The following is a 19,481-nucleotide window of genomic DNA, read 5'->3' as shown; positions in this document are numbered from 1 at the left end:
GTTGGACTGTATTTACACCAGAATCGTGCACTGCGGCCTAGTGTTGAATGGTCTCTTGCAGTAGTGGCTCACTTAACATTCCTGAGCAAAGATGTTTCACTGGAAAGGCATGTTCAGGTGTCAGAGGTTCTTCAAGGGGCACGGTGGCGCGGCAGCAGAGTTGCTGCCTTACAGTGCTCGCAGCGCCAGGGACCCGGGTTCGATCTGTGCTGTCTGTACGGAGTTTACACGTTCTCCCCGTGACCTGCGTGGGTTTTCTCCGAGATCTTAGGTTTTCTCCCACACTCCAAAGACGTGCAGGTTTGTAGGTTAATTGTCTTGCTTATAAGTGTAAATTGTCCCTCGTATGTGTAGGATAGTGTTAATGTGTGGGGATCGCTGGTCGGTGCAGACTCGGTGGGCTGGAGGGTCTGTTTCAGAGCTGTATTTCTAAAGTAAACTAAATAGACCAGTCTGAAGAAGGGTCTCGACCCGAAGCGTCACCCATTCCTTCTCTCCAGAGATGCTGCCTGTCCCGCTGAGTTACTCCAGCATTTTGTGTCAATCTTCGGTTTAAACCAGCATCTGCCGTTCCTTCCTTCACAGAATAAACTAAACTATGGGATGGGCAAAGGCATATTATTTTTGCTGACTCAATGAGCCTTAGTACCATAACAAATCTGTCATAAGACGCACACTGGCCGGCATGGTGGCGCAGTGGTAGAGTTGCTGCCTTACAGTGCCAGAGACCCGGGTTCGCCAAAACAAGTGTAGTTTTAATAATGCCCAATAGTCTGGAAGATCTGTTTAAAGTTTAATGTTTTATGTGTCATTTCCTAACTGTCATGTTGTCACTTGCGGGCGGAGCAACAAGGCAAATTCCTTGTATGTGAATACACGGCCAATAAATTTATTCATTCATTCATTCGTTAATCTGGTATTACCAAAGTCCCAAGAGAGTTTGCTGACGTGAGTTGTATTGAACTGCTTTAGATGATAGGATTTCATAGTCTGGAGATGACAAGCAATTTGTGAATCTATTAAAGAGTGAGTGGAATAGTAATTGGCTTCAAGAGGACAGAGTGTATGATGAGATGGAGGAAATGTAAATGGGACGGACGCTAGAGTGATGGTAGAAAGAAGAAGTGTAAATATCAGTCGGCTTTGAAATGATTCAAAGTTTTCTTGAGCAGGTGGAATATCCCCAGAGCCTGAAAAAGGGGGGTATTGAGAACCCCCACGTCCAAAGCTTTTTACTGTACCTCGACACACGTGTCAATAAACTAAACTGAACTGAAGAACCTCAGGTCCTCTCTCCTATATCCACACAAAAGCCCAGTATAAACTGTAAAAGCACTACATCACCAGCACAGTGTCGCAGCTGGTATAGCCACTGCCTCACAGCGCCGAGACCCAGGTTCGATCCTGACCCCGGGTGCTGTCCTTGTGAAGTTTGCACGTGCTCCCTGTGACCGCATGGGTTTTGAATGGGTACTGCATTTCACAGTGCGATGGGAGAACTTTATTCTGCACTCTGCACCTTCTCCTTTGCTCTGTCTGTTGCACTTGAGTTTGATCTTGTTTTATTTCTGTCTGGTATATCCGCTCGGGTAAGATGCAGAACAAAGAACAAACCTCGGTACATGAGATGATAATAAGCCTAAACTTAGGATAGTGCCTGTGGCTGGTAGGTAGTGGGTGGTACCTGATGTGGGCGAGGGGGTGGGGGGGGGGGGGGGTAAGCGATGGTTAGGGGTGAAGAGGTGAACAAAGGGTTGGGCAGACAAGTGTGTGTGTGGGAGGAGAGCACCAAGCAGTATGGGTTAACTGACATTGTTAAACTCAATGTTTAAGAAAGAACTGCAGATGCGGGAAAAATCGGAGGTAGACAAACATGCTGGAGAAACTCAGTGGGTGAGGCAGCATCTATGGAGCGAAGGAACAGGCGACGTTTCGGGTCGAGACCCTTCTTCAGACTGATGTGGAGGCGGGGGGGAGGGCGGGAAGAAGATCGGAAGAGGCGGAGACAGTGGGCTGTGGGAGAGCTGGGAAGGGGAGGGGAAGGAGGGAGAAAGCAGGGACTACCTGAAATTGGAGAAGTCAATGTTCATACCGCTGGGGTGTAAACTGCCCAAGTGAAAAATATGAGGTGCTGCTCCTCCAATTTGCGGTGGTCCTCACTCTGGCCATGGAGGAGGCCCAGGACAGAAAGGTTGGATTTGGAATGGGAGGGGGAGTTGAAGTGCTGGGCCACCGGGAGATCAGGTTGGTTAGTGCGAACCGAGCGGAGGTGTTGGGCGAAGCGATCACCAAGCCTGTGCTTGGTCTCACCGATGTAGAGCAGCTGACTCAATGTTCATACCATTGGGATGTGAGCAACCCGAGCATAATAAGTGATGTTATGTTTATTAAGTCGCAGGAACAGAATTGGGCCATTCAGTCCATCGAGTCTACTCCACTATTCATTCATGGCTGATCTATATTTCCCTCTCAACCCCATTCTCCTGCCTTCTCACCGTAACCTTGGCCACCCTTCCTAATCACAAACCTATCAATCTCCGCCTTAAATAATGCCCAATGACACAGCCTCCACGGACGTCTGTGGCAGTGAATTCCCCAGATTCACCACCCTCTAGCTAAAAAAATTCCTCCTCATCTCCTTTCTAAGCTACGTCCTTTTATTCTAAGGTTGCGACCTCTGGTCCTAGACTCTCCCACTAGTGAAAACATCCATTCCACATCCACTCTATCCAGGCCTTTCACTATTCGGTAAGTGTCAATGAGATAACATATAGGATTGTTAAGGGCTTGGACACGCTAGAGGCAGGAAACATGTTCCCGATGTTGGGGGAGTCCAGAACCAGGGGCCACAGTTTAAGAATAAGGAGTAAGCCATTTAGAACGGAGACGAGGAAATACTTTTTCTCAAAGAGAGTGGTGAGTCTGTGGAATTCTCTGCCTCAGAGGACGGTGGAGGCAGGTTCTCTGGATGCTTTCAAGAGAGAGCTAGATAGGGCTCTTAAAAATAGCAGAGTCAGGGGATATGGGGAGGGCAGGAACAGGGTACTGATTGGGGATGATCAGCCGTGATCACATTGAATGGCGGTGCTGGCTCGACGGGCCAAATGGCCTACTCCTGCACCTATTGTCTATTGTCTAAATGAGTACAGGCCCAGAGTTGTCAAAGGCTCATCATATTTTAACCTAATCATTCCTGGGATCGTTCTCACAAAATGACCTCTGAACCCTCTCCAAAACCAGCACTTCCTTCCACAAATATGTGGCCCAAAAGTGCTCACAATACTCCAGATGTGGTCTGACCAACGCCTTGTAAAGCCTCGACATTACATCCTTGCATTCATGCTGCCCAATCCACTGAGCTACTCCTGCACTCAGTCTTCGACACAAGATTCCAGCATCTACAGTTCCTTGTTGTCCAAGATTGTCAACCAACCCATTCTCATTGTACAGTACCCACACTGGAACAGCCTAGTTGGCACTTTATCCATAATCCAATAATTAATTCTCTCCAGATTCACCACCCTCTGGCTAAAGAAATCCCTCCTCGTCTCCTTTCTAGAAGTACGTCCTATTATTCCGAGGCTGTGGCCTCTGGTCCTGGACTCTCCCGCGAGTGGAAACATCCTCTCCGCACCTACTCGACCCAGGACTTTCATAATTCAGTAAGTTTCAATGAGATCCCCCTTCATGTTGTACTTGGAGTTTGTGTTGGACCTCTCCATTGAAATGCAGAAGGCCAAGGGCAGGCAGCTTGTCAAGGGAGTTGGAAGGGTAGTTAAAACGACCGGCAGCAGAAAGCACAAGATGGTTGATTTGGAGAGAGTGCCGGTGCTCGTCTTGTCTGTAAATCGCCATGAAAACATTAGACTTTGGATTATAGAGATACAGCGCGGAAAAAGGCCCTTCGGCCCACTGAATCCGTGCCAACCAGCGATCGCCCCATACACTAGCACTCTCCTACACACTAGGGGACTATTTACAATTTTACCAAAGCCAATTAACCTACAAACCTGTACGTCTTTGAAGTGTGGGAGGAAACCGGAGCACTGAGAGCAAACCCACGCGGTTTCAGGGAGAACGTACAAACTCCGTATAGACAAGGATGTTGCCAGGACTAGAGAGCCTGAGCTATAGGGAGAGATTGAGTAGGCTGGGTCGATATTCCTCCGAGTGCAGGAGGATGAGGGGTGATCTTGTACAGGTGTATAAAATCATGAGAGGAATAGATCGGGTAGATGCACAGAATCTCTTGCCCAGAGAAGGGGAGGACCAGAGGACATAGGTTCAAGGTGAAGGGAAAAAGATTTACTAGGAATCTGAGGGGTGACCTTTTCACACAAAGGGTGGTGTGTGTATGGAACAAGCTGCCAGAGGAGGTAGTTGAAGCTGGGACTATCCCAACGTTTAAGAAACAGTTAGACAGGTAGATGGATAAGACAAGTTTGGAGGCTTATGGACCAAACGCAGGCAGGTGGGACTAGTGTTGCTGCAACATGTTGGCTCGTGTGGGCAAGTTGGGCCAAAGGGCCTGTTTCTGCACTGTATCACTGTATGACTCCATGACTCTATGACAGCACCCGTAGTCAGGATTGAACACGGGTCTCTGGCACTGTAACGCAGCAACCCATCCGCTGTGCCACCGTGCCGCTCACGGCCTGATTCTACTTGGAAGGAATTAGGAAAGTGAAGAGACACTCAGCTAACGTTATAAATAGTCATAGTGTCACAGAGTGATACAGCGTGGAAACAGGCCCATCAGCCCAACTTGCCCATGCCGGCCGACATGTCCCAGCTACACTACTGAAGAAGGGTCTCGACCCGAAACGTCGCCCATTCCTTCTCTCCAGAGATGCTGCCTCACCCGCTGAGTTACTCCAGCATTTTATGTCTACCTTCGATTTAAACCTGCATCTGCAGTTCTTTCTTTCACACTAGTCCCACCTGCCTGCATTTGGCCCTACCCCTCCAAACCTGTCCAATCCATGTACCTGTCTAACTGTTTCTTAAACGTTGGGATAGTCCCAGCCTCACTTACCACCTCTGGCAGCTCGTTCCATACACCCAACACCCTTTGTGTGAAAAAGCTACCCCTCAGATTCCTATTAAATCTTTTCCCCTTTCCACCTTAAACCTATGTCCTCCAGTCTTCGATTCTCCTACTCTGGGCAAGGTAGCGGGGATGGCGTGGGATATGGAGTAGGTGGGGTTTTGGGTTGTTAAGGGTGTTTGAGAGGGGGGGGGGGGGGGGGGGGGGGGGGGATGGAAATGAATGAATGGTCGGGGTGCGGACTGGATACACTGTGCAGCTGTTATGTTGCAAACAGTGAGTGAATGCAGCATCTCGGGCTGTGATGAGTGATGTGTCTGAGCGGTTGGTACACACAGCCACTCTCAGCAGGTCAACCATCTGCACAGCGCAACAAGACCCAAGACAGCCATCAGTAGCACGATTTATGGCTTAAAGAATAATTTAGAACTCATACGTAAGGCATGTCCTCAACACTCTATGAAGATACTGTCACGCAGAGAGGCCAGTGCTGTATTAATAGCAAGCAATGGTGTTTTTCACACAATCTAAAGATGGGATGGAGACTCATTCAGCTGTGACCATCTACCTCTGCATTCATTTCATACCCATTTCACTGCGTAGAGATTTTTCTTCCACACTGGAGCGGTTTTATGATTCTCTATTCCTTCATAAACTATTTAACTGGTCCATCTAACAAAAACGATGTGATCTTTATAGAGTCATGGAGTCTTAGAGTCTTGCAGTGTGGAAACAGGTCATTCGGCCCAACTTGCCCACACCGGCCAACATGTCCCACCTACACTAGTCCCATCTGTCCGCATTTGGCCCATATCCCTCTAAACCCGTCCTATCCATGTACCTGTCTAACTGGTTTCTTACAGTAAATGTTGGGATTTAATGTCCCTTCATCAATTACCTCCTCCAGCAGCTTGTTCCAGACACCCACCACCCTTTGTGTGAAAAGGTAAGGGCCTGTCCCACGAGCATGCGATTCCATGCAGCAAGCGCGACCTAACGTGGTCGCTTGAGCCGTACGGCCTCGCGGGGCCGGTCCCACTTTGATCGACGGAGCCGTATGGCGTTGTGCGGGGCTGGTCCCGACATCGCGCGGGGCTCCGAAAAACTGACCGTGTTCAAAAATTCCGCGCGGCAACGGCCTGCCTGCCCGCAGCCGCCTCGACGCCGTACGCATCGCCTCGACGGGCGAGCGCAGCGTCTTGACGCCGTACGTCACGCTCGAACTTCCCGCGGACTTCGCTCGAACTTCACGTCACTCACTCGACCTCCAAGCGGCCCCCGCTTCCGGTTTGGTCACGCTCGCCGCATGCAGGTCGCATGCTCGTGGGACCGGCCCTTTACCCCTTCAGATTCCTATTAAATCTTCTCCCCTTCACCTTAAATCTATAGTATGTCCTCTGGTCCTCGATTCCCCTACTCTGGGCAAGAGACTCTGTGAATCTACCTGATCTATTCCCGTCATGATTTTATACATCTCTATAAGATCACCCCTCATCCTCCTGCGCTCCAATGAATAGAGTCCCAGCCTCCTCAACCTCTCCCTATAGCTGAGACCTTCCAATCCTGGCACCATCCTCGTAAATCTTCTCCGTACCCTTTCCAGCTTGACAACATCTTTCCTATAACATGGTGCGCAGAACTGCACACAATATTCTAAATGCGTCCTCGCCAACGTCTTGTACATCTGCAACATGAACTCTCAACTTGGATAAAACGTTTCCGTTTCCAGTTTCAAACAGATTGTAAACGGACCTGGTTTCGATAGAACATGGGCGCACGTTGGCGCAGCGGTAGAGTTGCTGCCTCTCCGCGCCAGGAACCCGGGTGTGATCCTGAATGCGGGTGCTGTCTGTACGGAGTATGTACATTCTCCATGTCACCGCGTGGGTTTTCTCCGGGTGCTCCGGTTTCCTCCCACACTCCAAAGACGTCCAGGTTTGCAGGTTAATTGGCTTCGGTAAAATTGTAAATGATCCTCTCTAGTGTGTAGGATAGAGTCATAGAGAGATACAGTGTGGAAACGGGCACTTCTGCCCAACATGTCCCAGCTACACTAGTCCCCCCTGCCCGCATTTGGTCCATAACTCTCCAAACCTGTCCTATCTGTGTACCTGTCTAACTGTTTCTGAAACAATGGGACAGTCCCAGCCTCATCCACCTCCTCTGGCAGCTCATTCCATACACCCACCAACCCCCTTTGTGTGAAAAGGTTACCTCTCAGATTCCTATTAAATATTTTCCCCTTCATCCTAAACCTATGCCCTCGGGTCCTCGATTCACCTCCTCTGGGCCAGAGCGAGGCATCTCTGGAGTCTGAAGTCTGAAGAAGGGACCGACCCGTCACGTCATGCATCCTTTTTCTCCAGAGATGCTGCCTGACCCGCTGAGTATTTTTTCCTAGGGTGGAAAAGTTACTGTCTTCTTTTGTAAACCAGCGTCTGCTGTTCCTGGTTTCTGCATTTCTCCAAGGATGCTGCTTGACCCAGGCCCTATCAGAGGGTGGGCAACCAGTGCCATTTGGCACGGGCTTCATGCCTGTCTGCTTCAAAGGGATCTTGATTTGGGGGCCTCTAAAATTGAAATTGGCCTGGGCCTCAGTTCATCTATGAGAGGGCCTGCTGACAGTAGCCATGGTCAGGATCGAACCCGGGTCTCTGGTGCTGTAAAGGCAGCAACACTACCGCTGCGCCACCGTGCTGCCCCACATTGTGGGCTGAAGGGCACCTATACTGTACTGTTCTATGTTCTGTATTCAATGTTCAAACTATAATGTTTCAATGTTTAAACTATAATGTTTTATTCTTAATTGTTAATGGTTTAACGTTTAACGTTTTATTCTTAATTGTTTACTATATGTCGTGTTGTTACTTGCGAGTGGAGCACCAAGGCAAATTCCTTGTATGTGTACATACTTGGCCAATAAACCAAGAGATTCAAGATTCAAGAGACATTGATTGTCACATGCACCAATTGGTACAGTGAAATTTGGGTCATCTATTCATTCCTATTCATTCATTCATGTTTCTATGTTCCTGGGATGGCGGGACTGTCATATGAGGAAAGATTGAAAAGACTAGGCTTGTATTCACTGGAGTTTAGAAGGATGAGGGGGGGGTTCTTATAGAAACATATAAAATTATAAAAGGACTGGACAAGCTAGATGCAGGAAAAAATGTTCCCAATGTTGGGCGAGTCCAGAACCAGGGGCCACAGTCTTAGAATAAAGGGGAGGTCATTTAAGACTGAGCTGTGAATTTGTGGAATTCCCTGCCACAGAGGGCAGTGGAGGCCAAATCACTGGATGGATTTAAGAGAGTGTTAGATAGAGCTCTAGGGACTAGTGGAATCAAGGGAGATAGGGAGAAGGCAGGCACGGGTTATTGATTGGGGACGATGATCGCAATGAATGGCGGTGCTGGCTCGAAGGGCCGAATGGCATCCTCCTGCACCTATTTTCTATGTTTCTATGTTTCTATGTTCTACGGGCTCTGTGAAATCCACAGCAGAGTTGAACCATCAGGGGAGCTACACACCCCCATTAATAATACAATCACATCATATTAAGGAAATGTAAGATCTCGCAATACATCAATCCATTACTTTAACTACATATTTTTTTTGTGATGGCAATGTGACAAAAAGCTTCCAATTCAGTCTGTGTTTAAGGAAGAAATGATTAATTGCAAATAATGGCCAATGTTTAAAAACCTGCATCAGTAATTTGCAAACCACATTAGATTTAACAACAGCAGTGCAGTCAAATGAATTAGATTGTCCCAGGAAGTCAATGGACCATATTCTTTGGGCAAGAATGACTTTGGGCAAAAGTCCAAGCTGATTTTTTCACTGAAGGAGAAACACTGGGAGGAAACTAGCATCCATCTCCGGAAAGTCATATTGATTTTGCACCCTTTAAATTAGTTGTTACTTTTCTCAAAATGCCTATTGCAAAATAGGACAGGCCTCCTCCATTGTCAGAGGGAGGCTAAACACATCTCATATTTCGCTTGGGCAGCTTACAGCCCCCTGGTATGAGTTTTGATTTCTCTAACTTCAAGTGACTCCTGCATTCCTTCTCTCTCCATCCCTCCTCCACCAAAGTGGCACCAGCTTCTCGTTCTCACCTAGCAAACAGCTAACGATGACCTGTGTTTAAGAAGGAACTGCAGATGCTGGAAAATCGAACGTAGACAAAAATGCTGGAGAAACTCAGCTGGGTGAGGCAGCATCTAAGGAGCAAAGGAAATAGGCAACGTTTCGAGACTAAGGGTTCTGAAGAAGGGTTTCGACCCAAAGCATAGCCTATTTCCTTCGCTCCATAGATGCTGCCTCACCCGCTGAGTGTCCCCAGCATTTTTGTCGAGCTAACAATGGCTTTATAATCTATACTTTTTTGCATATCTTTCATTCTTTTTTTTCTTTTTTCTTCCTTTTTTTCTTTTATTTGTTTATTTATTTATTTTTAAAATTTTATTTATTTTTTTTAAATTTATTTATTAGAAGTAGACATATTATAAAATGTAGTTACATATTATAGTAAAAAAAACTTTTCATATTCATTCTTGCTCTATATCTCTCTATTTCACTCTCTATATCTCTCGTTTCCCTTTCCCCTGACTCTCAGTCTGAAGAAGGGTCTCGGCCCGAAACGTCACCCATTCTTTCTCTCCAGAGATGCTGCCTGTCCCGCTGAGTTACTCCAGCAGTTTGTGTCTATCTTCAGGTGGTCCAGGGACAGGTCCACCATTTTGTGTCTTTTTTTGTAACCCATCGTCTGCAGACTCAAGGATTAGTTTTAGTTGAGAGATACAGATTGAAAACAGGCCATTCGGCCCACCGAGTCCATGCCGACCACCGTTCAATGCTATCCCAGTTTTGCATTCACTCCCTGCACACTTGGGGCAACCTAGAGTGGCCAATTAACCTACAAACCCGCACATCTTTGGGATGTGGGAGGAAACCCGGAGCACCCGCAGGGAACCCACACGGTCACAGGGAGAACGTGCAAACTCCACGCAGACAGCACCTGAGGTCAGGATCGAACCTGGCTCTCTGGCACTGTGAGGCAGCAGCTCAGCCCACTGTGCCATTCTAGGTACAGGGTATAAATGGTGGCACGCTGAGCGTCTGTGTTCAAACCTACACTCCAGAGACTTGACTCCACAAGCCTGAACTGACAGTACAGTACCGACTTATTTCCTGAAAGATTCAACTGAATCCTTCTCCGGAATGCCGGAGATTGTGGGAACACCTGATAGAAGTAATCAAAATTATGAGAGGCCCTGATAGGGTCGACAGCCAGAGCCTTTTTCCCGGGATGGGAAAAAAACAAATACTACACTACTAGTGGTCATACTAGTTTCACTGTCGCCCTGCTGAGTTTCACTGTCTGTCTAACTCGTTTTCACCCATCCCAGTGTTAGCTGTGAGGAGGATGCTAGGAGGCTGCAAGGTGACTTGGATAGGCTGGGTGAGTGGGCAAATGCATGGCAGATGCAGTATAATGTGGATAAATGTGAGGTTATCCACTTTGGTGGCAAAAACAGGAAAGTAAACTATTATCTGAATGGTGGCCGATTAGGAAAAGGGGAGGTGCAACGAGACCTGGGTGTCAGGGTACACCAGTTATTGAAAGTAGGCATGCAGGTGTAGCAGGCAGTGAAGAAAGCGAATGGTATGTTAGCAATCATAGCAAAATGATTTGAGTATAGGAGCAGGGAGGTTCTACTGCAGTTGTACAGGGTCTTGGTGAGACCACACATGGAGTATTGCATACAGTTTTGGTCTCCTAATCTGAGGAAAGACATTCTTGCCAAAGAGAGAGTACAGAGAAGGTTCACCAGACTGACTCCTGCGATGTCAGGACTTTCATATGAAGAAAGACTGGATAGACTCGGCTTATACTCGCTAGAATTTAGAAGATTGAGGGGGGATCTTATAGAAACTTACACAATTCTTAAGGGGTTGGACAGGCTAGATGCAGGAAGATTGTTCCCGATGTTGGGGAAGTCCAGAAAAAGAGGTCACAGTTTAAGGATAAGGGGGAAATCTTTTAGGACCGAGATGAGAAAAACATTTTTCACACAGAGAGTGGTGAATCTCTGGAATTCTCTGTCACAGAAGGTAGTTGAGGCCAGTTCATTTGCTATATTTAAGAGGGAGTTAAATGTGGCCCTTGTGGCTAAAGGTATCAGGGGGTATGGAGAGAAGGCAGGTACAGGATACTGAGTTGGATGATCAGCCATGATCATATTGAATGGCGGTGCAGGCTCTCCTACACCTATGGCCTACTCCTACACCTATTTTCTATGTTTCTATGTTTCTATCCCACAGCCAACAATGGACCATTGTGGGCTCCACCTTTCCTTGAACATCATTGCTTTTTGCATATCTTTCATTGAGTCCATTTCTCCGGTGGTGCTGCCTGACCCGCTGAGTTACTCCAGCTTTTTGTGTCTCGTCGATAGGAATCGACATCCGCAGTTCCTTCCTACACGGTATAATATTTAATATTTCATGTTCTCTAATTTAAGAATATGGCCCAATCTACTCCTCTGGAAAAACTCCTAGAAAACGCTGTCCATACTGTGACATCCACATCTCCAGATTGAATTAAAATAAACTGAAATATGAACATTATTAAATCCTTCAGTGGTCTGTTAACTCCTTTGAATTCCCAAGGAAGTAATTTTCCACTTGATTTACCAACATTTGCGTGCCAGCTTTTTATTATTGGTTTTCCCAACACCTTTTCCCTCAGCAGATGTCCTTCGGATGCACGATAAGTCAAGAGAAAAGGTGAGCAGAACCCAAATAAAAACTGTCTGTTTCATTGTAAATCGCTCATCTCTTTTTCTTTGTATCGGAAAATAATTTGTTTAAATACCACCACGATACAAAAAAAAACAAAAAAAATCAAAACCGTGGTGACACACCCACCACCATTTTACAGAATCACCAAACTATTCAGACATTAAATTACAAACACCTACGTGACAAATAACACCATCCTCTCTGACACCACCCGGGCGCAGACGTAACCCCGGAAAAGGGGCAAGCATCCGACTCGGGCAAAGCCCTCTTCCGCCTGGCGTCGTGACTCGCGGATGGCCAGCTTGGCCAGGCCTAGGAGCAACCCAACCAGGCCATCTTCAGCCCTGCCCACTCCCTATATCCCGTCACTAGTCCTTCGGTCGCTGACAGCAGAGTCGATCGTAATTAGGAGACAGCTTTGGTCTCCTAATCTGAGGAAAGACATTCTTGCCCTAGAGGGAGTACAGAGAAGGTTCACCAGGCTGATTCCTGGGATGTCAGGACTTTCATATGAAGAAAGACTGGATAGACTCGGCTTGTACACGCTAGAATTTAGAAGATTGAGGGGGGATCTTATAGAAACTTACAAAATTCTTAAGGGGTTGGACAGGCTAGATGCAGGAAGATTGTTCCCGATGTTGGGGAAGTCCAGAACAAGGGGTCACAGTTTAAGGATAAGGAGGAAACCTTTTAGGACCAAGATGAGAAAAACATTTTTCACACAGAGAGTGGTGAATCTGTGGAATTCTCTGCCACAGAAGGTAGTTGAGGCCAGTTCATATTTAAGAGGGAGTTAGATGTGGCCCTTGTGGCTAAAGGGATCAGAGGGTATGGAGAGAAGGCAGGTACAGGATACTGAGTTGGATGATCAGCCATGATCATATTGAATGGCGGTGCAGGCTCGAAGGGCCGAAAGGCCTACTCCTGCACCTATTTTCTATGTTTCTATGTTTCCATGTTGTAAACCTTGGATCATGTATGGAAACAAGGATCTGCAGTTGCCCGATTACAAAAAGGAGACACAAAATGGTGGACCTGTCTCTAAAATTATGAACTGATTTGGTACTGAAGTGTTTGCTGTGGGACTTGGAGCCAGAACGTTACAACTCAGCTGTGCACTGAGCCGCAGGCTACATCCTGAATGCTTGGTTCTCTCCTTAGTGTTGGGACTGAGGAATCAGACGGGAACAATGTGCCTACACGGCAACGGAATTCCTCTCTGGGTTTGATCAGCCACTAAGAGCTGTCTGCCAAGACAAATGACCTGTAATTTATGGCTGGCTAAATCAATTTCCCTTCAGATGCCTCGCAAATTAGTTCTGAATTCTCCTCCTGATTGTTATGGTTTGCCCAAGGGTGCAACAGTCTCGCTGCTTAGTGTGTATTTGTTCCTTATTAGTCGCAATAATGAGTCAAGAAATCTAGGCCAAAATGTGCAGCTACTTGGTGTCACTCTCAATTCTGACTCTTACACAAGTAATGAAAAACTTGTGATTATGCACTGGGCCTGTACTCGCTGGAGTTTAGAAGGATGAGGGGGGGACCTCATTGAAATGTTCCGAATAAGTGAAAGGCCTGGATAGAGTGGATGTGGAGAGGATGTTTCCACTGGTGGGAGAGTCTAGGACCAGAGGTCGTAGCCTCAGAATTAAAGGATGTACCTTTAGAAAGGGGTCGAGAAGGAATTTTAGTGGGAGGGTGGTTCTTCTTCTTCTTGCGTATGGTGTGCACAGCCTAAAGTTGTAGGACAACCTCTTCCAATTGATCTTATTTGATTGTGCACGCCAGGTTGATTGCATTCGTCGAAACAGGGCGGACCACGCGAAGGTTGCAATCTCCCACCCCGGAGGGTGGTGAATCTGTGGAATTCATTGCCACAGATGGCTGGTGGAGGCCAAGTCAAATTAGAGTTTGTAAGTGGAGATTGATAGATCTTGATTAGTACGTGTGCCAGGGGTTATGGGGAGAAGGCAGGAGAATGAGGTTCATGTTATAGGAGTAGAATTAGGCCATTCGGCCCATCAAGTCCACTCCGCCATTCAATCATGGCTCATCGCTGCCTCCTAATCCCATTTTCCTGCTTTCTTCCCATAACCCTTGACACCCGTTCTAATCAAGAATTTGTCTATCTCTGCCTTAACAATATCCACTGACATGGCCTCCACAGCCCTCTGTTGGCAATGAGTTCCACAGATTAACAACCCTCTGACTAAAGAAGTTCCTCCTCACCTCCTTTCTAAAAGTGCGCCCTTTAATTCTGAGGCTATGACCTCTGGTCCTAGACTCTCCTACCAGTGGGAACATTCTTTCAACATCCACTCCATCTATGCCTTTCATTATTCTGTAAGTTTCAATGGGGTTAAGAGGGAAAGATAGACCAGCCATGATTGAATGGCATAGACTTGATGGGCCGAACGGCCTAATTTGTTTGGTCTCCAAATCTGAGGAAGGACATTATTGCCATAGAGGGAGTGCAGAGAAGGTTCACCAGACTGATTCCTGGGATGTCAGGACTGTCTTATGAAGAAAGACTGGATAGACTTGGTTTATACTCTCTAGAATTTAGGAGATTGAGAGGGGATCTTATAGAAACTTACAAAATTCTTAAGGGGTTGGACAGGCTAGATGCAGGAAGATTGCTCCCGATGTTGGGGAAGTCCAGGACAAGGGGTCACAGCTTAAGGATAAGGGGGAAATCCTTTAAAACCGAGATGAGAAGAACTTTTTTCACACAGAGAGTGGTGAATCTCTGGAACTCTCTGCCACAGAGGGTAGTCGAGGCCAGTTCATTGGCTATATTTAAGAGGGAGTTAGATGTGGCCCTTGTGGCTAAGGGGATCAGAGGGTATGGAGAGAAGGCAGGTACAGGATACTGAGTTGGATGATCAGCCATGATCATATTGAATGGCGGTGCAGGCTCGAAGGGCCGAATGGCCTACTCCTGCACCTAATTTCTATGTTTCTATGTTCCTATCACTTGTTGCAGGTAAAACGACCCACACTGGCACGATGAAAGGCAGCATACCATAGCCCTCCCCCCCCCCCCCCCATCCCCCCCATCTCTTTTTAAAACTAAAGGCTCCCGACCTGAAACGTCACCTATTCCATGGTCTCCAGAGATGCTGCCTGTTCCGCTAGCTTACTCCAGTATTTTGTGTCTTGTTTTGTAAACCAGCATCTGCAGTTCCTTGTGCGTCCAGATGTACTACGGCTGCTGATTGAAATGAATGAGGTTTCAGGTGAGCTACCACCAGCCTGGAGGATAGTCCGAAGAAGGGTCTCGACCCGAAACGTCCCCCATTCCTTCTCTCCCGAGATGCTGCCTGTCCCGCTGAGTTACTCCAGCAATTTGCGTCCATCTTCGGAAAGTTAATTTTATTCCTTTTCTTTCAGAAGGTCAGCCAGGTTACCTCAGGCCGGTGAATCCAACATCTATTGAATCCACCATGTCTGTGCTGGTTCTTACAATGGCTAACCAGTTAAGCTTCATCTACCCACCCCCCCAGTCCACAGAACCCAGGAAATGGGTACAAGGGTGGTAGAGCAGTTATATTATTAATCCAGATGATCATATGATCAATCTCTGACCTGATACATTAACTACATCCCAACAACCATCAGGCTATTGAACACTATGACCTCAAACTGAACTCTGAACTCTGAACTGCCTGGATTGCACTAGGACTTTTGGCTTAGTTTTTATTTTTCCACTAATTATCATACTAAATAACAATTGTTTTGATTAATTTATCGAAATATTTGTTGTCAATTACAGTATCTCCTGAGTGCATATCTTGTTGTGCTGCTGCAGGTAAGAATCTCATTGTTCCATTTTGGGACCCATAACAATAAAATACTCCTGACTCTTGATTTCCTTACCATTGATCCTGACTTAAAGTCTCCACAGTTTAATGACCGCTGCTGTTTGATGTTGTCGAGCTGGAAAGAATGCGGAGAAGATTTACGAGGACGTTGCCGGGATTTGAGGGGCTGAGCTATGGGGAGAGTTTGAGCAGGCTAGGACTCATAGAAACATAGAAAATAGGTGCAGGAGTAGGCCATTCGGCCCTTCGAGCCTGCACCGCCATCCAATATGATCATGGCTGATCATCCAACTCAGTATCCTGTACCAGCCTTCTCTCCATACCCCCTGATCCCTTTAGCCACAAGGGCCACATCTAACTACCTCTTAAATATAGCCAATGAACTGGCCTCAACTACCTTCTGCGGCAGAGAATTCCAGAGATTCACCACTATCTGTGTGAAAAATGTTTTTCTCATCTCGGTCCTAAAGGATTTCCCCCTTATCCTTAAACTGTGACCCCTTGTTCTGGATTTCCCCAACATCGGGAACAATCTTCCTGCATCTAGCCTGTCCAACCCCTTAAGAATTTTGTACGTTTCTATAAGATCCCCCCTCAATCTTCTAAATTCTAGCGAGTACAAGCCGAGTCTATCCAGTCTTTCTTCATATGAAAGTCCTGACATCCCAGGACTTTCTGGGATGGCTCTATTCTTAAGAGTGCATGAGGATCAGGGGTGATCATGTAGAGGTGTAAAAGATCATGAGGGGGAGAGACAGGGCAAATACACAGATAGGTAAATGCACAGTCTTTTACCTGGAGTAGGATAATCAAGATGCAGAGGACTTAAGTTTAAGGTGAGTGGGGAAAGATTTAACGGAAATCGGAGGGGCAACTTTTTCACATAAAGGGTGGTGGGTATATGGAACAAGCTGCCAGAGGAGGTAGTTGAGGCTGGCACTATAATGACTTATAATGACATTTAGTCAGGAACATGGATAAGAAGGGTTTCGAAGGATAGAGGCAAAATGCAGGCAGGTGGGGCTCGTGTAGATGGGACATGGACAAGTTGAACCAAAGGGCCTGTTTACGTCCGGTGTGACTCTGTGACCTGGTCATTGGTAATGGTAAACACAAAACTACTGGATCATTGCAAAAAATTGTCCAGTTCACCAATATACTTCACTGGGGAAAACTCCACCGCCCTAACCTAGACATCCATCCTCAGTCTGAAGAAGGGTCTCGGCCCGAAACATCACCCATTCCTTCTCTCCAGAGACTCTGCCTGACCCGCTGAGTTACTCCAGCTTTTTGTGTCTATCCTCACTTATAGGTGACTCCATAAATATGTTTGCCCCATTACGTGCCTTCTCTGAAATGGCCCAGCAAACCCACTTAGTGGTGGGCAATTAAAGACCGTGCCTGAAACAAATAATAAATGAATGAAAAACATCCGCAGGATGTCTGAATGCCCTTCGCATCCAACAAAGTGCTTTCAGAATGAAATCACTGGTGGAATCTAGGGGAGGACCGCAAGCAGTCTGCTCACAATAAGCTCCTACTGCCAGCAATGAGATATTAAGTGGGCAAGCTATTGCCTTTCCAATTCCCTGATGGTAACTCTAGCTTAGGAGCTAATTGCTTTTCATTTTGCTTCAGGTTGGAGTACATCCTGAGATCCTGAGAGGCTTTATTCAAACACAGGCCCGTTTTTTTAATCCCCGCCCCCCTCCCCACCTTCCCTGCTCCTGGCAAAGTCACAACACAATACTCCTGTTGCGGCTTGATAGTGCGACTAAATGTCACACCTGGGCGAGCCCACTTGGTGTTAGCTTTAAGTAACGCGCAGATAACAGCGGAGACGATGAACAGGGAAGCGCCTGACTCTGGGAGGCAAGCAAAGTGTATCGATCTGGCAAAACACCGCGGCTTGCAAATCTTCACACGTTCACAGCTTGCCTGTCGGGAGGTCCAGTTTGTGAAGTCGCTGGCCTATTGAACCGTGACATTTAAAAAAGAAACAAGGTTAAGGCCCTCACGAAGAGCGAACCATTATCAGCCAAGATCTTGTCTTTATTTCCCACAGCTGTCAGGCTATTAAACACCACGACCTCCAAATATGCTCAGAACTACACAGACTTGGGGGCATTGGTTTCGTCTTTTTGCACTATTATTGTTTGTTGGTTGTTTTTATGTGTATGCATGTGTGTGTGTGTGTGTGTGTGTGTGTGTGTGTGTGTGTGTGTGTGTGTGTGTGTGTGTGTGTGTGTGTATACATATATATACACATACACACACACACCCTTCCGAAGTAGGGTTTTGTCCGGAAAAGCCACCCATTCCTTCTCTCCAGAGATGCTGCCTGTACCCCCTGAGTTACTCCAGCTTTTTGTGTCTATCTTCTAATATATATAGACAATAGACAATAGGTGCAGGAGCAGGCCATTCGGCCCTTCGAGCCAGCACCGCCATTCAATGTGATCATGGCTGATCAAACACAATCAGTACCCCGTTCCTGCCTTCTCCCCATATCCCACTACCTTTAAGAGCCCTATCTAGCTCTCGAAAGTATCCAGAGAACTGGCCTCCACCGCCCTCTGAGGCAGAGAATTCCACAGACTCACAACTCTGTGTGAAAAAGTGTTTCCTCATCTCTGTTCTAAATGGCTTACCCCTTATTCTTAAACTGTGGCCCCTGGTTCTGGACTCCCCCAACATCGGGAACATGTTTCCTGCCTCTAGCGTGTCCAAACCCTTAATAATCTCATATGTTTCAATAAGATACGCTCTCATCCTTCTAAATTCCAGAGTGTACAAGCCCAGCTGCTCCATTCTCTCAGCATATGACATTCCCGCCGTCCTGGGAATTAACCTTGTAAACCTAAGCTGCACTCCCTCAATAGCAAGAATGTCCTTCCTCAAATTAGGGGACTAAAACTGCACACAATACTCTTGGTGTGGTCTCACTAGGGCCCTGTACAACTGCAGAAGGACCTCTTTGCTCCTATACTCCTCTTGTTATGATGGCCAATATGCCATTTGCTTTCTTCACTGCCTGCTGTACTTGCATGTGTGTATATGTATATATACACCCACACACACACACACACACACACAACTTTTTTTCTTGATTAGTACGGGTGTCAGAGGTTATGGGGAGAAGGCAGGAGAATGGGGTTAGGTGGGAGGGATAGATCAGTGGGAGGGATAGATTTGATGGGCCGAATGACCTATTTCTGCAGCTCTCACTTATGACATTGTATTGTTTACAGAGTGCTATTTTTTACATATTCTGTTGTGCTGCTGCAGGTAAAAATTTCTTAGTTCTGTCTGGGACATATGACAATAAAACACACTTGACTCTTGACTCCTTAAAACCAATCTGAAATAGGTTCTCACATGGCCATAACTAAATGTTGCAGACTGCACATTAAATAGGGAGTGCTTTCAATCATACACAATTGATGATGTGATCATTACAATTTTAATCAGTCAGCGGCAATGCGTGAAGATTAGATTAATTAATTAATTATAGAGTAATTCTGTTTTCCATGCCTTTGATGTCACTTTACATTGAAAATCATCCAGACTTCATGATCGTTTGAAATTCTAAAATCTTACCACCCAAGAGGAGGCTATTTATCTCTTTGAGAGAACTACTTAATGGACATAAAAATAACCCTGCAAATGCTCGAAATCTGAAATAAAACATGAAAGTACATATTTAAATTGCTGCCTTACAGCGCCAGAGACCTGGGCTCGATCCGGACTGTCTGAACGGAGTTTGCACGTTCTCCCAGTGACCTGCGTGGGTTTTC

The 19,481-nt window shown here is 46.5% G+C and overlaps 1 protein-coding gene across 1 annotated transcript in view; it reads right to left on the bottom strand.

The window, feature by feature from the left end:
• Nucleotides 1–19,481, bottom strand: part of st6galnac3 (ST6 N-acetylgalactosaminide alpha-2,6-sialyltransferase 3) — a 91,478-nt gene that overhangs the window by 13,938 nt on the left and 58,059 nt on the right. The gene's annotated exons all lie outside the window — the stretch shown is intronic.

The sequence above is a fragment of the Amblyraja radiata genome, chromosome 10 (genome assembly GCF_010909765.2).
Source record: "Amblyraja radiata isolate CabotCenter1 chromosome 10, sAmbRad1.1.pri, whole genome shotgun sequence".
Taxonomy (NCBI): Eukaryota; Metazoa; Chordata; class Chondrichthyes; order Rajiformes; family Rajidae; genus Amblyraja; species Amblyraja radiata.
The sequence above is the reverse complement of the archived record's forward strand: the minus strand, read 5'-3'. Positions and strand labels throughout refer to the sequence as shown.